General features: G+C 43.8%; 1 long non-coding RNA gene across 3 annotated transcripts; it reads right to left on the reverse strand.

Moving 5' to 3' along the window:
• Window positions 1-4,169: 4,169 nt before the first annotated feature.
• LOC147358424 (uncharacterized) lies at window positions 4,170-22,853 on the reverse strand. 3 transcript variants are annotated; one of them, XR_015141651.1, is made up of 3 exons: window positions 22,742-22,853; window positions 11,974-20,028; window positions 4,170-7,530 (listed from the first exon to the last, which is right to left on the reverse strand). It is a non-coding gene; the product is annotated as an uncharacterized LOC147358424 (long non-coding RNA). The 3 variants fall into 3 exon arrangements; XR_015141650.1 differs by having other exon boundaries at window positions 4,170-11,619; XR_015141649.1 differs by having other exon boundaries at window positions 4,170-20,028.
• Window positions 22,854-25,526: the final 2,673 nt, after the last annotated feature.

Genomic DNA, 25,526 nt, shown 5'->3' on the forward strand with positions numbered 1-25,526 from the left:
ACTTGACATATTTTACCTCATTAATTGTACTGCCAGGGTGACTCAGCAGAAGTGATTAACCATTGTTAAAATAAGTCTAATGAAAACAATAAAAATTAATGTTGGTGTCATAATATATGTATATAAATAAATATTATTGAATCAACATTAGTTTTTTTATAATCATTAATAATTAATACCAAGCTATGGGAATTAATAGCTTGGTATTAATCCAGTTTGTAATTTTGCAATAAAGTTTCTCTGTAGAGTGAATTGATCATTCAGTTTACAGGACACACAATTAAATTTGTGCAGCTGTTCACCCTGGATCACGCTATGTAGAGTTGCCTGTGTGAGAAGTAGCCTCATCACCAGTCAATGTCTGCAATTTGGAAGATCTGCCCCTATGATGTATTTGTGGTAAAGCAGAAGAAACAGATGCTCATTGGGACAGCAAATTCTTATTGAATTATGAAGTGAGTCAGTGTCTAGGACATCCAGGTGCTGTCATTGCATTGAAAAATTCTTTGGGATAATATACTGCTTCTTAAAATAGCTTGACTTTCAGAAACTGAACTGCCGTTAGACTTTTTAGATTAATCCATTTAGGGCTCAGATTTGAAAGCACTGTTTGTTTTCCATCTTAATGGAGAGCCAGTCCCTCTGGAAAGACAAGGCAACACTCTTTGAGTTACAGTTCTATCACGCCCACTGCGAAGGCATGGGCTCCTCCCATCAGCTGTCACTTAGATTTCTGAGCATCTTTTTGGAACTCAGTTTCAGCTGTTCCAGAGCACCACTGCCAATCTCTGAGTCTCAAATCTTCGGAGAGAGACACATCTCTTCTTATTACGAAGAACCTGTTGTGAACTATTTTTCCTGGAGCGGTGATGCATTTGCACTGAACCTTCTCTCTTCCACCGACATTTCTGCTGTGTGCAGCAAAGCACGGCTGTGACAAGGCAGCAAGGCTCCAGGGTTCTTTGCTGAACTGTGCCTGGGAGGACTCACTCTTGCCCCAGCCACGCTATGTAGCATTACCCTCCTTCATCACAGCAAAAGGAAGATAGAATGGGTGGCGTCTCTGAGAGTCTACCCATAGGAAAAGACCACACAGGCTACATCTAGAGACCAACGGAACATACTTTGGCAGGAAAGCTATGGAAAGTCTTACTTTGTAATGGTGGTGAAACCACTTATGAAAGGAAAATTTTACAGAAGAATCCTTTCTCCATCCTCTTTGGGGATGGTGCTTGGGACTGAGGCCTCCAGGGGCCTCAAATCCTGTCCAAAAAGCCTTAAGGACCAGGGAGAAGAAATGGGGGTGGGCACCCTGGAGACAAACTTATTTTATGCAATCATTTTGCAAAAATGTTAACCCTATACCTTACTCCTTCATTAGTACATCTGCTGTCACAGTTGAATGTTAGAAATCTGGTCATCCAACTCACACTAAGATCCCTGGACACAAAAAAAGAGAAAGGACAGGGCAGCACCTAACTTGAAGACATCATAAAAAGAGAAATAACCCATCAGTGCTGCAGCCAGGCACTAACTATGTTACAGGTAATGCAAATGATTGACTTGGTAGGTTCACAACTCTCTTAAGAGGTAGGGACTATTAACCCCCCTGTACAGAGGAGGGAATAGATGAGGCTCAAGGAGGCTATGACTTGCCCAAGGTTAGCCCAGCAAAAAAAAAAAAAAAGAAATAGCCAGAGCTGACACTCCACCTAAGTGTCAGCTTATCTCTGAAATGGGATGCTAAGAGAGCTGTGATTTCCATCCTGCCTCCACGTTAGAATCAGCCCAGCAGCTTTTAAAACTAAAGATGCCTGGATTTATCCCATGACAATTAAATCAGAATCTCTGAGGAATCAGGCAGTTTTTTTTTTTTTTTTAAGTCCCCAGAAAGCGATTCTAGACTGCAGTCTGGGTTGAGAACCATGAGACTGGGCATCACGCTACTGATGGAAGGGACCAGAATCTGTTCCTCTTTCTGTCTTGGAATTACAGAAAGACCTTCTGGCAATCTGAGCTCATTCCCTGCCCCTCTGCCCGGTCCCAGACTAGAGTGAAGGGGCTGCCTCTGCCCCGCTGAGCTAGGGAATGTGTCAGGCCAGAGCTGGGAAAGAGACTGAACTCTCCTGCCAAGAATCCAACAGGTTTATCTCTGTGTCTGCCCCAGGGAGGTCAAGAGAAGATCAGAGGAGAGTCAGAGGTGAAACTGAAGGGCATAGGAAGAAATACACGTGATCAGTCTGGAGGCTGCAGGAATGCTGGGAGGAAAGATTCTTGGAAGGGGAAGGAATGGGGGCACTTTGGAGCACTCCCGCTATACAGGGGGAGCCTGGAGGACTGAGGCTCTCACTGGCCTCCAAGATCCTAGAGATTCCAAAGATTCCAAAGGTAGCTCCTCTAGGGTGGAAGGAGAAAGGCTTTTTTTCTAATGGGCACAGTTAGACTTGGGCTTTTAGGTTTCCTTAAATAATCCCACATCTGAATAGCCTTCTAACAAATCTCCCCTTGTGCAGTCTCTGTCCCACTCTCCATGCCTTCTGCATCAGGCCAAAGCAATCTTTCTCAACTTCAGAGCGTGTTAATCCTTATTCAAATTCCTTCCTGCCCCCCGGTGCCCCACAGTAAAGTCCAAAAGCGTGAACGTAGCAAAACAGACAAGCCAACCCTGTGGGGTCTTTTGTTTCCCAATCTTTCTGTTCCTTAAACCACCTGGCTTTGCTGGTTTTGCTCTGGATCTTCGCACAGACTGTGCCGGGCACCTGGAACTTGCTTCCCATTCAACCTTTTACTCATCCTTTGAGACTCAGCTTAGATATTACTTCCTCCAGGAAGTCTTCTCTGTTTCCTCCAGTGTTCTAGTGCCTATTTTAGCTCTTATTAGGATTATAAACACTTGTTAGTCTGTCTCCCTTTAAATGTAAATAAACTCCCTTGAGGTAGGAATTATTGTGACATTTCCAGCACCCCGAACAGTGTATGTGTGTATGTGTGTGTGTGTGTGTGTGTGTGTGTGTGTGTGTGATAGGGGAGTCCCCAGTTTCAGAGGGAAGGAATACCTGCCGAGTATCTTGAGAACAGCCCATCCAAACACACATCTCCTTCACTGGCAGAAAAATCCTGGGTGCTTGAGAGCAACATTCTCCCCTGGCCCACCACCGAACTCCCCGCAGCTTTACCTAGATGGGCACGGGTGCTCAGTCGCTCAGTTGTGTCTGACTCTTTGTGACCCCGTGGACTACAGCCCATCAGGCTCCTCTGTCCATGGGATTTCCCAGGCAAGAATACAGGAGTGGATTGCCATTTCCTTCTCCAGGGGATCTTCCCGATCCAGGGATCAAATCCTGGTCTCCAGTATTAGCAGGTAGATTCTTTACCACTGAGCCACCAGGGAAGCCCATGTAATGGGCAAAATTGGAAGATATTTAAAGTGTGCCACCTGATGATTTGCTATACACATACATTGTCAAAGGATTCCCACCCTAGAGTTAATCAGTACACCCAGCACCTCACATATTTATCATTTGTGTGTGTGAGAGAGAATATCTAAGCACATTTCCATCATGCAGTGGTGTTATCAACTCTAGTCACTGTCTTATACATTAGATCCTCAGACCTTATTCATCCTATAGCTGAAAGCTGTACCCTTTAACCAACCCCTCCCTATTTCTCCCACCCCCAGCCCTTCTCTATTCTGAAGTTTGGAAAAATTTTTTTTTTAAAGATTCCACGTATCAGTGATACTGTGAGTTATTTGTCTTTCCTTGTCTGACTTACTTCACTTAGCTTAATGCCCTCCAGAGTCATTTATGCTGTTTCAAATGACAAAATTCCTCTTCTTCTAAAGGCTGAACAGTAAACATTCAGATATATATGTTATATATATATATTCATTGGAAGGACTGATGTTGAAGTTTTGGCTACCTGATGCGAAGAGCTGACTCATTTGAAAAGACCCTGATGCTGGGAAAGATTGAGGGCAGGAGGAGAAAGGGATGACAGAGGATGAGATGGTTGGATGGCATCACCGACTCGATGGACATGGGTTTGGGTGGACTCCGGGAGTTGGTGATGGACAGGGAGGCGTGGCGTGCTGCAATTTATGGGGCCACAAAGAGTCAGACACGACTGAGCGACTGAACTGAACTGAACTGAATATATATACACGAATATCATATTTATATACACTTTATTTGGCTTTTCTGGTAGCTCAGCTGGTAAAGAATCTGCCTGCAACGCAGGAGACTCTGGTTCAATTCCTGGATTTGGGAAGATCCCCTGGAGAAGGGATAGGCTACCCTCTCCAGCATTCTTGGGCTTCCCTGGTGGCTTAGCTAGTAAAAAAAATCCACCTGCAATGTGAGAGACCTGGGTTTGATCCCTTGATTCAGAAGATCCCCTGGAGAAGCGAACAGCTACCCATTCCAGTATTCTGGCCTGGAGAATTCCATGCACTGCATAGTCCATGGGGTCACAAAGAATCAGACACGACTGAGCAACTTTCACTTTCACTTCACTTTTCGTACCCTTTACTTTCTTATTTTTATATATCTTACATTCTCTTTTTCCATTCAGCAGTCAACAGGTCCTGAAGTTGTTTCCATATCCTGGCTGTCGTGAATAATGCTACCATGAACATGGGAGGGTAGACTTCATTCTGAGATAATAATTTCATAAAACATTCAAAAATCAGAGGTCCTGATTTGACCTTGGGACATAGGTGTATCTTCAGGGAGATCATAAGCTCAGTTTCCAAAGGACTAGAAAAAATCATAGAGGAATAAAGGAGGAGATGAGAACACCAAGGCTCTGAGAGGTTGGCTCATAAGTGCGAGAGGGCAAGCCCAGTGTGACTTTCTCTGGGGTCCTCATAGTAACCTCACTACCCAGAAGACTGTCCCTCTCCACTGAGCCACTGGCTAGATCTCTTGGTCCTTGGTTGAGCATGTGCTACTCTGTACCTACAGGTAAATATATTTCCTAATCCCTTGTGCAGTGGAAGCCGTATGGGCCCTGAAACCTGCAGCCTATTCCAAGAGCTCAGGACAGCTTCAAGCATTCACATTCCGCAGTGCTATGCTCACTGGTGATGTCTCCCCAGACTCCGGTTTCAGCCTGTCTGGAACTTCGTCTCCTCTGGAGTTCCGATGGGGGACCACATCCATCACTCACCGGGGAGGCAGCTACATCAAAGCAGGAGGATCGGCTCAGCAGTAGTTGTCAAACTTGGCAGATTCTGCCCAGTGATTCCTGAATCTCTTTTGCTTCCCTACATGGAAGGGACTCCATCACACTGCTTTATGCTTGCCAGACTGTGGATCTGATGCCAAAGGACTCCCATTTGAATGCTGGATCTTTGTACCTTAAGATCATGTTGCCTTGAAATGTTGCAACTCTGAACCTTGGTCTCTTCATCTGTCCAGCAGAAATGTGTATGCCCCATAGGACTGTTGTGGAGAAGAAGATTCAATGACATGGCTTTGAGGAAATACATGCCATATTCCCAGGGGTACGGCACACACTCGGGCAGTTTGTGTACTGCACACAGGCGCCAGGGTAGGGAACAAGCAGAGGCCAGAATCCAGCCCGGCTTCTACTCACCAAGCCATGTGCCCACTGCTGTAGCCACCCAGGGAGCATCTTTCAGTAATGTACACAAATGTCCTTTAAATATGTTCCTGGCAGGGCCTGGCACATGTGAGGTCTCAGTAAGCATTAACTGAATTTTAAATTCTTTGTTATCCACACACAGAGAAAATAAAAGCTACTGTTGCTGAAATAGTAATAATCTAAGCGTGCTTTCCCAAGGGTGGTGATGAAAGAGTGGTTAAAAGTAAAAACTTTGGAGTTCGCCCAGGGTTTCAGCCCCAGTTCTGCCACAAACGATGCTGAATGATCATAAGCAAGATGCAAAACCTCTCTGAGTTTCAGTTTTATCATCTGTAAAAGGGGAATAATTTGGGAGGATTAATGGTGACTCTTGTAATTACTGCCTCCTGAACACCTCATGTTTTAAGTGTTCTGGGACCAAGCTTTATGAAGAAGGAGACCCCAGATCACCAGAGGTGATTAAACATTCATTATTGTAATTGGTATTTATTAAAGTCCTAATGTGTTCTAGGCTCTGGAGGGCTTATACCATCTACTGAGAATTTTCTGCTTGCCAGATAATGTGCTAAGCACTTCATAACACATAATTTCATCTATACCCAAAAGCACCTAACAAGTAGAGACTGTGATTATCTGCTCGAAAGGAATTTACACACTAGTTAAGAAAGCAATGACTGTGATTGAAACCATTCAAGTAAACACTTAACAACTAAAGTCAGATGGCGTTTTGGAAGAAGACAAGTACGAAGACATACTGTGAGCCTGGGGGTGGCTGGGAGTTGATTAGTCGCCAGAGGCAACCTAAATATCCATCCCTAGAGAGTTTGGTATAAATATGTAATGAAATATTACACAGCAGTCAGAAACCATAATCTACATCTAGGACTCAGGCTAGATTTTAAACACCATGTTCAGTGCAAATAGTAAGAAATGGGGTAAGATTTAGAAAACAACAAAATAGGACAGTATGTGCCAAATTGTGGGGCAAGTGCTGTGGGGCTTTACTTACAAAGAGGGCATCTCAGCCCCAGGAGCATTCATCATGGACACTGGGGAGGCAGCCCTGGATTCACCTGTTCATTCCCTATGCTGCCACCCAGGGTGCGCCAGAAATGATGCTAAGGCATGGACCCTGCTCTCATCAGATCAGTTCAGTTCAGTCGCTCAGTCGTGTCTGACTCTTTGTGACCCCATGGACTGCAGCACTGCCAGGCTTCCCTGTCTGTCACCAACTCCTGGAGCTTACTCAGACTCATGTCCATTGAGTTGGTGATGCCATCCAACCATCTCATCCTCTGTTGTCCCCTTCTCCTCCTGCCCTCAATCTTTCCCAGCATCAGGGTCTTTTCAAGTGAGTCAGCTCTTCACACAAGGTGGCCAAAGTATTGAAGTTTCAGCATCAACATCAGTCCTTCCAATGAATATTCAGGACTGATTTCCTCTAGGATGGACTGGCTGGATATCCTTGCAGTCCAAGGGATTCTCAAGAGTCTTCTCCAACACCACAGTTCAAAAGCATCAATTCTTCAGCGCTCAGCTTTCTTTATAGTTCAACTCTCACATCCATACATGACCACTGGAAAAACCATAGACTTGACTAGATGGACATTTGTTGGCAAAGTAATGTCTCTGCCTTTTAATATGCTGTCTAGGTTGATAACTTTTCTTCCAAAGAGTAAGCATCTTTTCATTTCATGGCTGCAGTCACCATCTGCAGTGATTTTGGAGCCCATCTGCATATCTGAGGTTATTGATATTTCTCCTGGCAATCTTGATTCCAGCTTGTGCTTCATCCAGCCATAGCCCAGGATAGGTTTCCTAGACAAGAAAGTTCTAGAAAATTCTCTCTAGCCACATGGGAGCTTCTCTCCCACAGTTGTCTCTCTGGGTTGGTAGATTCATTTTTCTTTTCCAAATGTGCCCCTACAAAGTGGAGGAAATTAAGGTCTGGTCAGAGCAGAGACTAGTATCAGCATATGCCAGCCATGCTGCAGAAGTTAATTAACCAATACCACACTTTCCTCTACAAAAGTATCCTTTCCTGATTGTTGACTTAGAAGGGGCTGGGTGGCAGAAGGAAAAATAGGCTCAGTATTCTGTCAATCATCACGATTACTCCCAGCCCCATATAAGGCCCCAAATAGTGCATCTTGATTTTTTTTTTTTTTGGTAATGATAGGAATATCCTAGACCTGAAAATACTGATTATTTTTGAGACTTTCCTGTGGTCCCATGGTTAAGATACTGCACTTCCACTGCAGGGAGCATGGGTTCAATCCCTGGTCAAGGAACTAAGATTCCACATGCTGTGCACAGCACAGCCAAAAAATAATAAATAAATAAATTTAAAAACCAACTTCAAAGAATAGTAGATCAAGGCTGGACCAAAACATCAGCTAGGATCTCTTCCTGTCTGGTTCCAAGATCCTGTTGGCTACTACCCATGTATATCTGATTGTCAAGCTCCTCTCATCTTAGTAAAATATGTGGTAAATGAATTCTCCAAGGTAGCCTCAGGACCTACAATGTACATGTTCTACTTCTACTAAATCCCTAGCCAATGGAAAGGCCATTAACTCACATCACCTTCTCACAGACCTGATTCTTGGCCTCTCAGAGCTAAACTTTATTTGACCATCATCTGCCACCCTCTGAAGTTTGGTCAAACAGAAAAATCAGGACAAGTGCTGTGATATACAACAACTGTCTGATTTCTCTCTCCGTGGGGACACCTGGGATTCCAAGTCTTCGCAAGACTAGTGAGGACTTATCCATGACCTTCAGTGTATTGTTTCAGAGAGAATGGGAGACCCCGTGAGAAGAAGCCAAAATTTAAAGCCAGGGCACCATCAACATGGGTTTATTTGAAAGGATGACTCAAACAGGGAGAGGCCACAAGAAAGAAATCAGTGATGTGCTAGGATTGGGAGGTGGAGGGGTAGCAGGCAGTGAGGCCTCTTGAACAGAGCACAAAGCATCCCCCTGGGACAGCTTTGTCTTCCAGTGTGAGTGATGAGGAAGACTTTAAAGCCCTTGAGCAGTCCAGGGCATCACAGACTACGGGGTTATATGTGAACTCACCAATGGGAAGACCACGCTGATCACTTTGGGACAGAACCTCTTTTCCTGCAAACTCTGGTATTTACTTCCTGTATTTAGCTTCTAAGAAAGTCAGAGCTAGAAGAGAAATCACCCCCACAGACTCTACCCCATTTTTTCAGATGGTAAAACAGTCCCAGGGAGAGAATGCAACTTGCCCAAGGTCAGGAACATTATTGGAACCTGAGGAGTTTGGGGAAAAGTTGCTGTCTTCTTTTGATTGGTCCTGGAACTAATTACCCCTTATTAAAAAAAAAAAAAACAGGCTATGACTCTTGCTGGCCTCAACAGCACATCTAATGGAATGGGATCATTGGTCATGAAGCCAGAGGGCATTAACTCTCATTCTAGTTATGAATGTCCACATAGCACTTCTCCAACTAGCCAAGTGTCTTCAGAGCCAGAGCACCAAATAGCACCCCAGGATAACCCCTGAAGGTGGTCCAGGTGGTGAAGCACTGCTTCCTAATGACATAAAGGCTTGGGTTTAGAGAATATCACAACGGCCAAGGTGTGCAAGGGCTGTCCTGGGCTCAAGGCTGCTGAAGATGATAAAATGTTTTGTCTGGAATTCCTGCTGTCACTGTTGGGGAACAATTCTGAATACTGCTTCCATCACCAGTCTTAGCATTTGCCTCTCCTTCCTATTTCAAACCTGGATCAGAAATCCATGCTCCAGACTGTTCTTGCCTTCTCCTCCCCCTGCCCTAATCTGTTATTAAGGTCACCCCTTAGAAAAGTTGCATTCCCAAAGCTCACCACTCAGCAACCCTTACACTGATTCCCCCAACCTGGAAACGTATTTATTTCAATTCCACCCCAGCTCTAGCTTACCTTGTGAGCTCTCAGCCAACTGCCCCCCTGCGTCCACTGGACATGCCTGTTCCCAGCCCTTGCTCCAATCCCCCAGCTCAATGCCTCTGAGTCTGAGAAGGGAAATCTCCAGAAATGTTTTAGGATTGAGAGAGAGAGAATTGTTTTTCCTCATAAAAGAATTCATAAGACTCCATATCCCCTTTGAAGAAGACTTCAAATTGTATTTCATAAGGAAGAGATGTAAGATGTCACCGGACTCATGATGCTTGACATTCAGACAGCACTCTGTGTGTTGAAAACTGTTTGGTAAGGATCACCCTATGCTCTCCTTTCAAGAGTCACTAGACTTCTTTCAGTAACACAATGAGTTGTGAAGAAGTGTATTTGCTGAGATGTTGGTCTGCTCCATTTACTGCAGCAGAGGCTTCCGCAGGCTCAGACCTAGACCTCATTTCTAGTCTTCTTCATAATATGATTATGCTCTGGCCAAAGGAATAAGGGAGGAAGTGATGCATAGGCCAGGCACTTCCAAGCCTGGCCTACAAAACATCCCGTGAAATTCTCTGCTCTTTCCTTCCCCGTCTGCCAGCTGAAATGGAGAAGACTTCAAGAATTTAGAGCAGAACCCAAAGTAGAAGGATCCTGGATCCATGAGTCACTTGGAAAAGAGCTGATCCGGAACACCCATGCTGGGGTGTTGCAAAACTGAAAAATAAACTTTCATTGAATGAAGCTACAGAAATTTGGGGATAATTTGTTATAGTAAATTTGTTGACTAATATATAATTCATTACTCTGTTTTTTTGGAGTTACTAACTCAAGTCAACAAAAAGGAATCCTTTGGCCTCAAGAATCTGTCTATTTATGATTAAAGCATCTTGAGAATAACAGAGAAAAAATATTTGCAACATGTGTTAAGGTCAAGCAGTTATGACTGAAACAGAGAATTCTAAACATTAAAAAAGTCATCTAGGGACTTCCCTAGTGGCTCAGTGGTTAAGACTTTGCCTTCCAATTCAAGGGGTATGGGTTCAATCCCTATTAAGGCAGCTAAGATGCCACATGCCTCAGGACGGAAAAACCAAAAATATAAAGCAGAAGCAATATCGTAACAAGTTCAATAAAGACTTTTAAAAAATTATTTTAAAAAGTAATCAGAAGATACAAACATAATTCACAGAAGTACAAATGGCTAGTAAGTATATACAAGGCATTCATCTTCATTAGTGATTTGGGAAAACCAAATTAAAATAGCAAAGAGATAGAATTTGTCACTGATTAGATTAGAGTGACACTATTCAGTGTAGGCAAGGGTTTAGGGAAAGATACTTTAGTAAGAGTATAAATTGCTGAAGCTTTTTGAAGGATAATTTGACTCCACCAATTAAACAAAATGTGCTTCCTACCAAAATGTAAAATCTGTGGACCCTGTAGATTAGCAATCACACTTCTAAGAATATTTATAAAAGGGTGCAGGATATATATTAAAGGATTATTCATTGCAGTTTTTCTTGCTATATAAAAAAACCTACCTAAATAACTGTCAATATGAGAATGGTTAAATAAATTATGGTACAGACACATGCACCACACGAAATGCTATGTAGCTGTTAAAAGAACGTATAAATGACCATCCAAGTGAAAAAGGCAAGTTTAGGGCTCAATAAATAATTAACAAATGAGTAGATGTGCATGTGTAAAAGATTACCAGGTGGGGCTTTTCCCATTGTCTCTGTATTCTGCTAAAGCCCAAGGTTTATGCTTGGGTAATGAAGACATACCCGTTCTAAGAGAAGCTCTAGACACACCCACACAGGTCTTCCCAGGAGGTGCCCTTCCCTATGGATCCTGTTCACCCACCTCCAGGTCATATAAGAAAAGGCTGAGGTTCAGTAGAGAATGTCTTCGGAAGGGAATCCACGGGAGTAGAGAGCAGAGTCGTGTTTTTCCTCCTTTCCCCTTCAGCCTGAGGGAGACGCTCCCCGGGAGAACCACTCGGAGTCTGGGTGCGTCTGTCTGCCAGAAGAGGCTGCTACCTCTCATCCTTCAGCCTCAGGTACATTGGCTGTACACAAGCTCACCACCAGGTATTGCTACCTAAAACAGAGGGCGAAAGGGTTCTGGGACAATTTGAAAGGCAGCGCTCAGAGTTTGGGGGTATGGACAGGGAGAGAGACACTAGCCTGAAGAGGCAGAAAGATGGGAGGCTGGCTGAGGCTGGCTGTGAGGCTGGAGAAAGGAGGGAAGGCGTCAGCAGAACCCGTCTGTACTCCCAAGGTTGAGCATGTCATGGAGGCATGAGTTTCCTATGGGCTGATCCATGACCACCCCTAATATTTCCAGGTCCCAGACCAAGAGTACAAAGGGAGGCCCACATATCCTATGTCTAAATACTTTTAAAGCATGAATCAAGCTATTTAAAAATAAAGAAAACATGTTCTATCATCCTACCTTGAAAAATACACTTTCATAATGCCTGGGGAAGGAAGGCACACAAGCTAGGGTGTGAGTTGCTGTTGTTGTTGCTCAGTCATTCAGCCATGTCTGACTTTTTGGAACCCCATGGACTGCAGCACTGCCAGGCTTCCCTCTCCTTCACCATCTCCTGGAGCTTGCTCAAACTCATGTCCATTGAGTCAGTGATGCCATCCGATCATCTTGTCCTCTGTCGTCCCCTTCTTCTCCTGCTTTCAATCTTTCCCAGCATCAGGGTCTTTCTGATGAGTCAGCTCTTTGCATCAGGTGGCCAAAGTATTGGAGCTTCAGCTTCAGCATCAGTCCTTCCAATGAATATTCAGGGTTTATTTCCTTTAGGATTGAGTGGTTTGATCTTGCAGCCCAAGGGACTTTCAAGAGTCTTCTCCACACCACAGTTTGAAAGCATGAATTATTATGGTGCAAGTTTAGGGAGCTATAACTCATCAAATGGTATAAAAGAGATTGATTTCTCTATAGAGTAAAGGGCCTGGGGTCTCTGAAGAGCTGACATTTGGGCCTCAACCACACAGGTTACAACAGTGCCAGTCAAGTAAGACCCCTCTCTTTTTTTTTGCCAATCCCCTCTTCCCCATACTGGAGGAGACGAGGCCACAACGGACATGGTGATGCAGGAAGGCTCAAAGACCGGGTCACATCACAGCCACTCCTCCCGCCTCATCGGGTCAGCACCGAGCTGGGGCCAGGCATCCTAGGGGGGTGGTGGGGAACGAAACTTTGAATTCGATGAGAGATGATAAAGTTTCAGTTTATACTGGCCTGGGCTGGTGAATACTTACCAGTCGTCAGAAATCTATGAAACCATCTGAGATGCTGACAAGGGAAATCATTTGAGTTTGTTCAAAGCAAGAAATGGGAGGGGGGAATTATACTAATTGCTGACCGTACCCTACCAAGTTTCACCCAATTTACAACAATCCCTAGTGCAGTGGTTACCCCAAAAGAGGAAGAATGAGAAGGGGGAGGGGAAATTTTGACTTTTCAATTCATACATTCTGAGTTTCTTTTGTTTAAAAAATTTTCTAGAAAGACATATGAGTTTTGAATGACGTATAACATCCTCCATTTGCCCAATAAAGCACTTTGCAAATATCTTCAACCCGGGGGAAAAAATCTGGCCAAACACAAGATGTAACTTGGGTATAACTTATTTCCCTTCCTAGAGTTGCCACAAGGCCAAACTCTATGATTTTCCTAGGGGAAAAAAATGTTGTTTATTATTCCAACTGTTGCCATAGCAGTCAGTGTTTCCGTGTTATCGTCTTTTTCTCCCCAGACATTACTCCACTAATACATGTTCCAGACCTGCAATCTGAGGCATTTCAGCCAGAAGGAAACATACTTGCAGTGATGTAAAATCAACTGAGAAGGCCGGCTCTGCCTTGGAGTCTGAGTCCTAGAGTTTTCAATCACTGCATCAGGAGAGGACAGTGGAGGTGGTCTCTGGATCAGAAGGATTGGATCCTGCAGAATTTTACTCAATCCCACAATGACCCATTTTCTTCCCCCTACACCTTTGGTCCCAGCTACCAGAACTGAGAATTTGCCTGCCAATGCAGGAGACACAAGAGATGCGGGTTTGATCCCTGGGTTGGGAAGATCCCCTGGAATAGGAAATGGCAACCCACTCCAGTATTCTTGCCTGGGAAATCCCACGGACAGAGGAGCCTGGAGCGCTACAGTCCATGGGGTTGCAAAGAGTCTGACGTGACTGAGCAACTAAGCACACCAGAACTGAGATCATCTCATAAAAGCAATAGAAAAAAGAAGAAAATTAAAGCCTGGAGAACAGTTATTAGAGAGCGTATCCCTGGTTATACTTACATCAGCCAAATAAAATGAAGAATCAGAGCAATTCTTCAACTTTTCATTAAGACAACTGCTGTCTAGATATCAGCAAGGCTTCCAGCCTTAGTGGGACGGGGGCCCTTTCAGTTTTCACTCAACTAGTGTAGTATATGAACAGGCAATAACAATATACACTATTATTCTAATGACTCCAAGGATTCTTTGGGACCAGATGTTTCTTCTGGTCATTCTTACTGAGTTGGCATTTCTGTGGAATTATTTCTCTTCATTCCCTGACTGACATCGTTTTTCTCTCGTCTTCTCTCCATCCTACCTGCTATTCTCCGAACACCCCGTTACTTCAGTCCTTCCAAGTACTGTTAAAATTGTATGTAGCAGACTTTTACTGAAGTATATAAGCAACAGAATTACAGCATAGTAAAATACAAGAACTGCCTTAATTTATTGGGCTGGCCAAAATATTCATTTAGGTTTTCCATAAGATGTTATGCAAAAGCCCAGACAAATTTTTGGTCAACCCAATATAATTATTTGCATCTATATGCCTAGACCATCCCTGGAAGCATATACTGCAGAAGGACCTGGAGTCAGAGGCAGTAGGGAGACTCTCGTTTATTCAACAGCTTCTGACTGAGCACCTAATATATGCCATGCACCATTCTAGGGAGGAGATACCCAGGTGGCTCAGTGGTAAAGAAACCACCTGCCAGTGCAGGAGATGTGGGTTTGATCCCTGGGTTGGGAAGATCCTCCAGTATTCTTGCCCGGAGAATCTCATGGACAGAGGAGCCAGTTCATGGGGTTGCAAAGAGTCAGACACAACTGAGCACATGAGTGCACACGGTTCTAGGGACTTGGGATCCAGCAGCAAACAGAACAGACAGACATTAACTGTCTTCATGGACCTCTTATGCTGTCAGTGGGTGACCAAATAAAAAACTGTCCACTGAAAAACAAATGCACAGCCTAAAAGTTGAGAATTATGTTTTAACCAGCAGACTTACTGAGGACTTAAGGAAGGGATGAGTGAGTGAGCACCAAGCTGCTCAGTCGTGTCCAACTCTGAGACCCTACGGACTGTAGCCCACCAGGCTCCTCTGTCCATGGGATTCTCCAGGCAAGAATACTAGAGTGGGTTGTTGTGCCCTCCTCCAGGGGATCTTCCTGACCCAGGGATAGAACTCACATCTCTTAACGTCTCCTACAATGGCAGGTGGGTTCTTTACCACTAGCACCACCTGAGATAACCTAAGCAAGGGTTACAGCTTCTCAGATGGCTCAGAGGGACTGTTCCAAAGAGTTGAGGAAGAAGCCAAGATATACTGAAGTTTCTGCAAACAAAACAAAGCAGGAAGTCAAACATCAAAGGATTACTGCTAATTAAAGAAAAAGTCAGACATCTCAAATGAATGAATTTACTGCTTTTCCATGTAGAGGAAAATGCAAGAGTCTGGGCTTACTGAAATTATTCCTTTGATATGCACCTTAGCTATCTAGGGCCAGTATCCTTTTTTTCTCCATCCTGAATCCCCTCAGGGTGCACACTCGGGAGGGGAGAGGGGCTACAGTGGCTGATGGCTTGATGGCCACAACATCTTTTGTTGAATGAAATGGCAGGTGACATTCTTCGCCCACACAGCAAATTAAAAAGTAAACAATACAGTATACTAAATAATGATGAGCTATGAAAAAAAAAAGAGCTGGTAAAAGAGCTCAGAATGCAGGGGGTGGAAGCACTACAGCTGTACATAAGCAGACAGTAAAGTCCCATTGAAAAGGCAACACTTGAGCAGAGGCTTGCAGAGTGAGGGAGGGAGTCCCGAGGATCCTGGAAGAAGAGGCCTTCAGGGGAACAGCTGGTACAAAGGCCACGAGGCAGGAGCCTGGTGTGTCTGAGGAACAGCGTGGAAGCCAGTATGACTGGAGCACAGTGAACAAGATAGGAGAAGGAAGGGGGTTAGAAAGGGAGGCCTAGAAAGCCACCATCAGGAGTTTGGGTTTTTCTCTGAGTCAGATGGCACCCATTGGAAGGTGTTGAGCAAAAGAGTAACATGATCTGACCTGTGTTCTAGCAAGAACCCTCAGGCCACTAGGCAAAGCATAGACTCTAGTGAGACAAGGCCTTCAGGGAGCCCAGTTGGAAGGTGATTATTGTCATTCAGGAGACAGACTAAAATGGTGGCTCTCACCAAACTGGTAGCAGATTCTGAATTTTTTAATATACTTTTCTAGAGCAGTTTTAGGTTCACAGCAAAATTAAGCAGAAAACACAGAGAATTCCCATTTATTCCCTGCTCCCTTCCCAACATAGATAGCCTCTCTCTCTCTGTCAATGTCCTGCACCCCATGGGTACAGTTTGTTATAACCATGAACTTGCACTGATGCCTCAGTTCAGTTCAGTTGCTCAGTCATGTCTGACTTTGCGACCCCATGGACTGCAGCACGCCAGGCCTCCCTGTCCATCACCAACTCCCAGAGTTTACTCAAACTCATATCCATTGAGTCGGTGATGCCATCCAACCATCTCATCCTCTGTCATCCCCTTCTCCTCCTGCCTTCAATCTTTCCCAGCATCAGGGTCTTTTCCAATGAGTCAGTTCTTCACATCAGGTGGCCAAAGTATTGGAGTTTCAGCTTCAACATCAGTCATTACCACCCAAAGTCCATAGTTTACATTAGAGTTTACTCTTGGTATTGTACGCTTCATGGGTTTTGACAAATATGTAATGACATACACCTACCATTGCAGTGTCATCCTTGACACTGCCCTAAAAATCCTCTGTGCTCTGCCAATCCATCCTTCTCTCTCCCGAACCCCTGGCAAGCAGTGATCTTTTCACTGTCTCCATAATTTTCCCTTTCCCTGAATATCATACAGTGGGAATCACTGTATTTAGATTGGCTTATCTCACTTAGTGTTAGGTAGTTAGAATAGGAAAAAGGGGTCCAGAATGGCGGTGGCTAAAAGACAAAGACGGGGAAAGCCCACAAAAACAGAACAAAGGACAGTGGGAATCACAGTCTGTAGCCTTTTCAGATGGGCTTCTCTCACATAAGTAATATCCTTTTATGCTTCCTCCATAACTTTTTATGGTTTAATAGCTCATTTACTTTTAGTGCTAAATAATGTTCCATTGTCTGGATGTACCACAGTTTACTTATCCATTCACCTCCTGAAGGACATCTTGGTTGCTTCCAGGTTTTGGCAGTTACAAATAAAGCTGCTGTAAGCACCCGCATGCTGGTTTTTGTGTGGATGTGGGTTTATTTCAGTTCATTTGGGTAAATACCAAGGAGCATTCTGGGTTTATTTTGGTATCAGAATTTTCTAATGGATTGGTGGAGTGTGAGAAAAATAGAGAAGATCTTGTATAGAGCAGTTTGAAGAAAGAATTTCAAAAGTTAAATCTTGGATATATTAGTAGGGGGAGGTCCATCAAACACCGGAGTAGAGGGATCAAGTAAGATGTTATTCTATGAGCCTAGAGTCCTGGAGAGACGTTTGGTGGAGACACAAAGTAAGGAATCATGAACTTAAAGCCAGGATGTTCGATGAGATCGCACGGGGAGTGAGTATAGTTAAGGAAAAGGACCAAGGACTAAGCCCTGGGGTCCTCCAGCATTAAGAGGGAGGCAAGAAGAGAGAAACTGGCAAGGAACTGAGAAGGAGCAACCATGACTAGGAGAAAAACCAAGAGAGTGGGGTGTGCCAGAAGCCAGTGAAGAAGAAAGTATATCAAGGAAGAGGGAGTGAGCAATCACGGCAAATGCTGGCAGGACGTCTAGTAAGACAAGGACTGAGAATTGACCACAGATTAGCAACATGGGGGCTTCCCTGGTGGCTCAGACAGTAAAGATTCTGTCTGCAATGCAGGAGACTGTTGCAGTGAAAAGGAAAAAAGAGGAATGAGTTTTTCTCTTTCCTTTTCCTGAGAACACAGACGATAAAGAGAACAGTGAGCAGGGCCTGAACATTCCTAGTTGTTTTACTTTAACTGCTCCTAACTCTACATGTCTCTAACCAAGTTTGTTTTTCTACCCACTAACTCTGCAGGAGCTACAATTCACATTGTTTTCCTTTGACTCTTTGCTAAATACATCCCCTATCTGGTGTTTATCCTTAAAACACCCTTCCCCTTGTAGTTACACATCGGAAAGAAGGCCACAGAGCACAAAACTGCCAGACTCGATTACTGGGTTACTGATGCCCGTTTATGATTGTCTTTGAAACAATGCAAGAGGAGGCAATCAAGATCCTATCACCTTTAAGCCCTTGCCCTATAGAAGCCTCTAGACTCCTCATGGAGGGGGGCACAGTTCTTGAGGCAGGAGCCTACTGGGTTCCCCTCTCTGCCGGCTGAGAATAAAAGCCACATTTCTATTTTCTCCAAACTGTGTCTCTGTATTTTTCTTTCAGCTGTGGTGGGCAGAGAAGGTCAAGATTTTGGCCAGCAACAAGACCTGGGTTCGATCCCTGGGTCAGGAAGATCCCCTGGAGAAGGGCATGGCAACCCTCTCCAGTATTCTTGCCTGGAGAATCCCATGGACAGAGGAGCCTGGCGGGATACAGTCTATGGGGTCGCAAAGAGCTGGACACCACTGAGTGACTGACACACTTCAGCAACATGGAGCTCAGGAACCTGACCTTGTACAGGAACTATTGCGTAGTGGGGGAGAAGAAAGGCTGGGGCAGATTCAAGACATGTGTTTTCAGTGGCGATGACAGCTCTCTCAAGGGAGGGGAAACGAATTCTTGGTGTATGAAAAAATATTTTTGTTTAAAAAAATTCTATGTATAAAGTATAGATAAACATATAGGACATAAACAACTCTATAGAACATCTGCAGTATTAAATGTCATGGGTGCTTAGTAAGTAAGTTGTGTCTAACTCTTTGGGCTGTAACCCTGCAGGCTCCTCTGTCCATGGGATTTTTCAGATGTCATGGGTAGGAGAAAGCAATTAAAAAAAAAAAAAAGCAAGAAAGTTTCCTTAGGGGGACAAAAATGGAAAAAGAAAACTTGAGAAACATTGGTTCAAGAGACAGTGTGAGGAAAAGAATTAGAGACAGAAGATAAATAATGCTTAAAAAATGTTGCTGCAAAGGAATCAAAGAAATGGAGCAGTAGCTGGTAGAAAACGTGGCGTTAAGAGAAGTGCCTTTGATGTACTTAATAACTATAAGTGTGGTCTTCACAGGTGGTGCTAGTGGTAAAGAATCTGCTTGCAAATGCAGGAGATGCAAGAGACGTGGGTTCGATCCCTGGGTGGGGAAGATGCCCTGCAGTAGGAAGTGGCAACTCACTCCAGTGTTCTTGCCTAGAAAATCCCATGGACAGAGGAGTCTGGTGGGCTACTGTCCACGGGGTCACAAAGAGTTGGACACGACTGCATGTGCATGCACACACACACAGTTGGACACGACTGCATGTGCATGCACACACACACAGTTGGACACGACTGCATGTGCATGCACACACACACAGAATGTGTATATGTATATATTTCCAGTTGTGGCAGCACCACAGCATGTGGGATCTTAGTTCCCTAACCAGAGATTGAACCTGCGTCCTCTGTGTCCCCTGCACTGTAAGGTGGCTTCTTAACCACTGGACCATCAGGAAAGACCAATAGGATGCCTATAAAGTGTTTCAGTTCAGTTCAGTTCAGTCGCTCAGTCACGTCCGACTCTTTCTGACCCCACAGACTGCAGCACGCCAGGCCTCCCTGTCGATCACCAACTCCCAGAGCTTGCTCAGACTCATGTCCATTGAGTCAGTGATGCCATCCAACCATCTCATCCTCTGTCGTCCCCTTCTCCTCCTGCCCTCAATCTTTCCCAGCATCAGGGTCTTTTCCAATGAGTCAGTTCTTCACATCAGGTGGCCAAAGTATTGGAGTTTCAGGTTCAGCATCAGTCCTTCCAGTGAATATTCAGGAATGATCTCCTTCAGAATGGACTGGTTGGATCTCCTTGCAGTCCAAGGGACTCTCAAGAGTCTTCTCCAACACCACAGTTCAAAAGCATCAATTCTTTGGTGCTCAGCTTTCTTTATAATCCAACTCTCACATCCATACATGACTACTGGAGGAAAAAAAGTGCTTATTAAAGGTCAAATAAAGTTCTTAACCATTCGCAGATGTGACCTCAGTTTCTTTTCTCATCAACTCTGTCAAGTGAGCACCATCACTGGTCTACATCTGTAGTTAGGAAAATGGAAGCACAGAAAGGTTAAGCAACTCACCTGCCCAAGACCATGCTGCTAAGAAGTATTGGCCCCAAATCAACATTTTAAGATTTGTCCTAGATCCTTTCATATTGTTTGACTTTGTTCTCTTTCATAGATGAAAATATTATACATACAATCACACATTGTCAAAAGTTAACACTGGGCATTTCTCCCCTAAAAGTGGCCATTCTCTGTGGCAGGGAATTCCTCTAGGATGGATGCCTGTCTCCTCCACCCTTGGGTCCTCCTCTCCCAGGAGATCTTCTCCTCTCTGCTCCAGTTATCAGCGTCCCAAACCCTAACTCTGATGACTTTATCTCCAGAACAATTTTCAACTGCCCATCCAGATTCAGACACAGGCAGTTGTGGGGGGTGTTACCCCTCTCAATTCAAAAGATCCACCAATGCTTATCAAGCTGATTTCCTCCACAAAAGAATTGCCTGCTTCTACGGTGAAATTAATTATCAATATAGTGAAAATAAAAACAAAGGCAATCAGCTCGTGCCCTGGAATACAGACATGCAGCCAGTCATTATATTTGTTAAACTGTAATTTTTCCTGCTACACAGGAATCTTGATCACCCATTCCCACTTCTCCCCGCCCCCCAGCAGTACTTCCTCCTACAGACAGGAGTTTTATTAACATAACGCAAAAGCAATGTGAGGAAAATTCAAGTAAAAAAAACCTTCGCTCTAATTAGGTGAATTTTTCAGGGAAAAGTATATTTGAAGACTAAATTATTTGTATAGTTATCTTCATTCTTCACTTACTTGAACAGGTTTAAACCAGAGGCAAAATGGCTTATTCTGGTTGATAAGCCCTAACCAGCAGTTAAGACGTATCTATCCATGACAAATTATTTTAATTAAGGCCAGATTTGGGAGCCAGGGCATTTTTTTTCTGATCTACAAGGGCCAAATGTAATGGATTCAAGAGAAAACAAATCATTCCCTGAAATGGCCTGTCTCTAAGGCTTTCAGGGTGTGGCCCATGAGCACACCACTATTCCCAGGCTTGCTTTCTGGTGTTCAGGTTTATCGAAGCACTTCCTGCTAGTCTCTCCCATAAATTTCTCCAACAACCTTTGGCATGACCCTACCCTCATCCAAAGAAACTGGTCTTGTTCCAGGATCCTTGTTCTGGAGCATCCATTGGCCAGCAGTCAATATCCCCAAGGTGAGCTCATTTAGGGTGGGTGGGAGCTTGGGGGAGCTCCAGTGAAACCCACCCCTGCCCTTTGCCACCCTACAGCCCACAGATTATTACAGAATGTCTCTGCCATCTTCTGACAGTTGTCTACAAACGTAAGTGAGAAATATACCTCATGATTCTCCTTACCATCTAGCTCTTAACTGTAGACATCAAACACAGCTACTCACATTGCCAAAAACAAACAGCAATTTCAGAGTCAGTGCAGTCATCTTACCAGGAGCAGGAGGAATATTTTATTTTTCCCCATAATCCTCTATGTACAAGGGAATCTCAGAAAGAAGGTACTCTTTCTGCTATTATGCAGAGGTGTCCCTTCCTTTTCCCCAGCTCCTAACTCTCACTCTTCCACATTTTGTCCCTCAGGTAGCCTCTAAATTACTTCCTGTTGGCTCCAGTCTAAACGTAGAGGGGTGTGTTTGTGTGTGCATGTGTGTGTGTGCTCAGTAGCGAACGACTCTTTGTGAGCCCATGGACTATAGCCAACCAGGCTCCCCTGTTCATGGGATTCTCCAGGCAAGAATACTGGAGTGGGTTGCTATGCCCTCCTCCAGGGAATCTTCCCAACCCAGGGCCCAGGGATCAACCTGTGTCGCTTGTATCTCCTGCATTGGCGGGCAGATTCTTTACCACTAGGCCACCTGGGTAGGCCACCACAGGTAAACTGCTGCTGCTGCTAAGTCGCTTCAGTCGTGTCCGACTCTGTGAGACCCCAGAGACGGCAGACCACCAGGCTCCCCCATCCTTGGGATTCTCCATGCAAGAACACTGGAGTGGGTTGCCATTTCCTTCTCCAATGCATGAAAGTGAAAAGTGGAAGTGAAGTTGCTCAGTCATGTCCAACTCCTAGGGACCCCATGGACTGCAGCCTACCTGGCTCCTTTGTCCATGGGATTTTCCAGGCAAGAGTACTGGAGTGGTTTGCCATTGCCTTCTCCGACCACAGGTAAAGGGAGTGCTCAATTCTTGTCCAATGGTCACTTTCATCCCAGAAGATGCTATTTTCATCTGGATTATGGCATTTCTTTCTCTAACACTAGCTTTTCCCCTTTGTCCCTACTCAAGAATCATATATGAATAGAGATGCATTGGAGCAGTATTACTTTATAGATTACCCCCAATCCATTGTAGTGTCTCACTGTAAACTGAGTCACTAATATCAGCATTTGTTACGGATGATAAATTACTCATAATATATCTGGCAACTGATTGTAGGGACATGGAAATTCTTTGGTTGTAATCTACCAGAACAGAGACTAGAAAGAGGGGAAATATACAGGGAAGGTAAACTGGTTCAGTAAGTTAAAGTTATGAACACTGGGCATGAGGCAGAAAGCACCATGGTTAAGAACTCGAGACACGGAGCCAAACTGATGAGGCCTGAAACTTGTTCTGCCTTCAGTAACTTTAAGACTTTAGGCAAGTTATTTAAGACGTTTCTTGATCCTGAGTGTCATAATAATGCATACATACCTCAGAGCACTGTTGTGAGAATTACAAGGGACAATATTAGTAAAACAGCAAGCACCAGGTGAATCCACAAAGTGCTGGTTCCATTCAGTGGTGTGCAATCCACGGTCAGAACCCTCTGGGAAGGAAAGAGGGGGCAGGGCTGAAAGTTTTGCAAAAAACGTTTCCATACTATTGATAAAGAAAACATTTCAATCCATTTCTGCATGGCACAGATGTTTTAATTAAAAAAATATGCAGCTGATTTTGCAATACTGTGAAGTTACTTCTGGGGCTATTTATACGATGGGAAACCAATGTTTTGAGACAATAAAACGGTCCATATATTGTTGCATGTTATCTAGATGAGCCATTTTGAAAGTACACAGCTTCAAAGTCTGTCTCGGATCCAGACTATTTTGACTAAATGTTTTGACGTTAAACAGTGTGAAACTTATCCAGAAATCTTGGTACTCAGATAAATAGATTTCTAAAGAGTTTTAAATTGTTTGGATTAAAAATTCTTTAATTTTTAAATAGTATTAAAATGTTACAAAAATATTTTGCCTTAGTGATCTGGTTTCAAAAAATGGTTTGAAACCAAACAGGCTTACACTGTCTTAGAAAACCACTTACATGTTATGAAAACCACATGAAATAGAGTTCAAATCAAATAATTTTAAGAAAACCATTCCAAAACCAGTATTTTGAAAAATTTTCCAAATGTAACTGTTGGTGGCAAAGACTCTCTTGAAATTGCAAAGAAACCAGATGTAAATTTCATAGCTTCAAACCTTACAAAATGTCATTCTCTTTCATTCCTACTTTATTTTAGCTGTTAGCCCAGGAGATTCAAGCAGTGAATGCAAGTATAGTTTAACACCTGAAAACATTCAGAGATGGAGGAAAAAAGGACTTGCTTTTTATTTTTTATTTATTTATTTTTTTAAATTTTATTTTTAAACTTTACATAATTGTATTAGTTTTGCCAAATATCAAAATGAATCCGCCACAGGTATACATGTGTTCCCCATCCTGAACCCTCCTCCCTCCTCCCTCCCCATACCATCCCTCTGGGTCTTCCCAGTGCACTAGCCCCAAGCATCCAGTATCGTGTATCGAACCTGGACTGGCAACTCGTTTCTTACATGATATTTTACATGTTTCAATGTCATTCTCCCAAATCTTCCCACCCTCTCCCTCTCCCACAGAGTCCATAAAACTGTTCTATACATCAGTGTCTCTTTTGCTGTCTCGTACACTGGGTTATTGTTACCATCTTCCTAAATTCCATATGTATGCGTTAGTATACTGTATTTATGTTTTTCCTTCTGGCTTACTTCACTCTGTATAATAGGCTCCAGTTTCATCCACCTCATTAGAACTGATTCAAATGTATTCTTTTTAATGGCTGAGTAATACTCCATTGTGTATATGTACCCCAGCTTTCTTATCCATTCATCTGCTGATGGACATCTAGGTTGCTTCCATGTCCTGGCTATTATAAACAGTGCTGCGATGAACATTGGGGTACACGTGTCTCCTTCCCTTCTGGTTTCCTCAGTGTGTATGCCCAGCAGTGGGATTGCTGGATCATAAGGCAGTTCTATTTCCAGTTTTTTAAGGAATCTCCACACTGTTCTCCATAGTGGCTGTACTAGTTTGCATTCCCACCAACAGTGTAAGAGGCTTCCCTTTTCTCCACACCCTCTCCAGCATTTATTATTTGTAGACTTTTGGATCGCAGCCATTCTGACTGGCCGGACTTGCTTTTTAGTGAAGCCTAGGTTTGAATTCCTTTTCTACCACATATTATCTGTGACATCTTGGCAACATCACTACCCTTTTTGATCTGCACTTTCTATCTTAAATTGGGTTCCCCCAGAAAGCAGAGCCTGGCCAGGGGCTTTTATGCAAGGGTTTTTGAGAAACGACCTAAGAAAAAGATTGGGAAGTAACATTAGTACAACAGGAAAAGAAATAAAGCCATTCCAAGGGGGTTTTCTAGAGTTAGCCAGCACTGTGAGCAACCAGGCCCAGTGGTAGAGGGAACTTCTGAGGGCTGCGCGGAATGCCCAAGGGACAAAAGAGGAGCCAGTCCTCGACGGGCTCCATTCACACCCAGATCATGCACTCGTGAGTGCCAGATGGTTTCTGACTTCCCATGCCACTGTCAGAGGGTCCTGAGACAGTGGAGGAGATTAGAATCTGCCACCCTAAAATAGGCCACTCTGGTGTAAGGATTATTTTGAGTTAAAGGCAACTGAGAATCAACAAATGCAGGAAGAAGCCTTCTCAAAGTTTCCCTCATGTGACTTCAGTCCACAATTCCCAAGTACTGAGGCTGTCATAAATTCCCTCTCTGGGGAGTTTCATGGCCATAAAAAAAGATGAAAAGACCACCCACACCTGCATAAACAAACATTGTCACAAACTTTCCTATGTCCCATTCATTTCTCTTAAAAACACATGTGTCTTTCCTAAAGCAGTCTATTTGTTCTTCCCTTTTCTCCTCCCGCCCTCTCCCCTACCCAGTTAGGTCTATAAGCCTTGAATTTTAAACATTTAACAAGCGACTACTTCTTTGGTTAGCTTCCACAGGCCAGTAAACTTGTCCTCTTATTAATCTGCCTTTGTTGCTTTAATTTGCAGGCCCCCAGACACCTTCATAAGGGTACAGTGGAATAGTTTTTCCTCCTCAGTAGTAGAAAGTGAGAGACGTGCAATGCACCCAGATGATATGTGGTCAGGTAGGTGATACCTTATGTCAAGCTGGTCGCTGCGGCAATGGCTGGAATAAACAGTGGGC

This window comes from Bos grunniens, chromosome 15, assembly GCF_055505025.1.
Source record: "Bos grunniens cultivar Pamir isolate PY7600 chromosome 15, Bosgru_T2T1.0, whole genome shotgun sequence".
Lineage (NCBI taxonomy): Eukaryota > Metazoa > Chordata > Mammalia > Artiodactyla > Bovidae > Bos > Bos grunniens.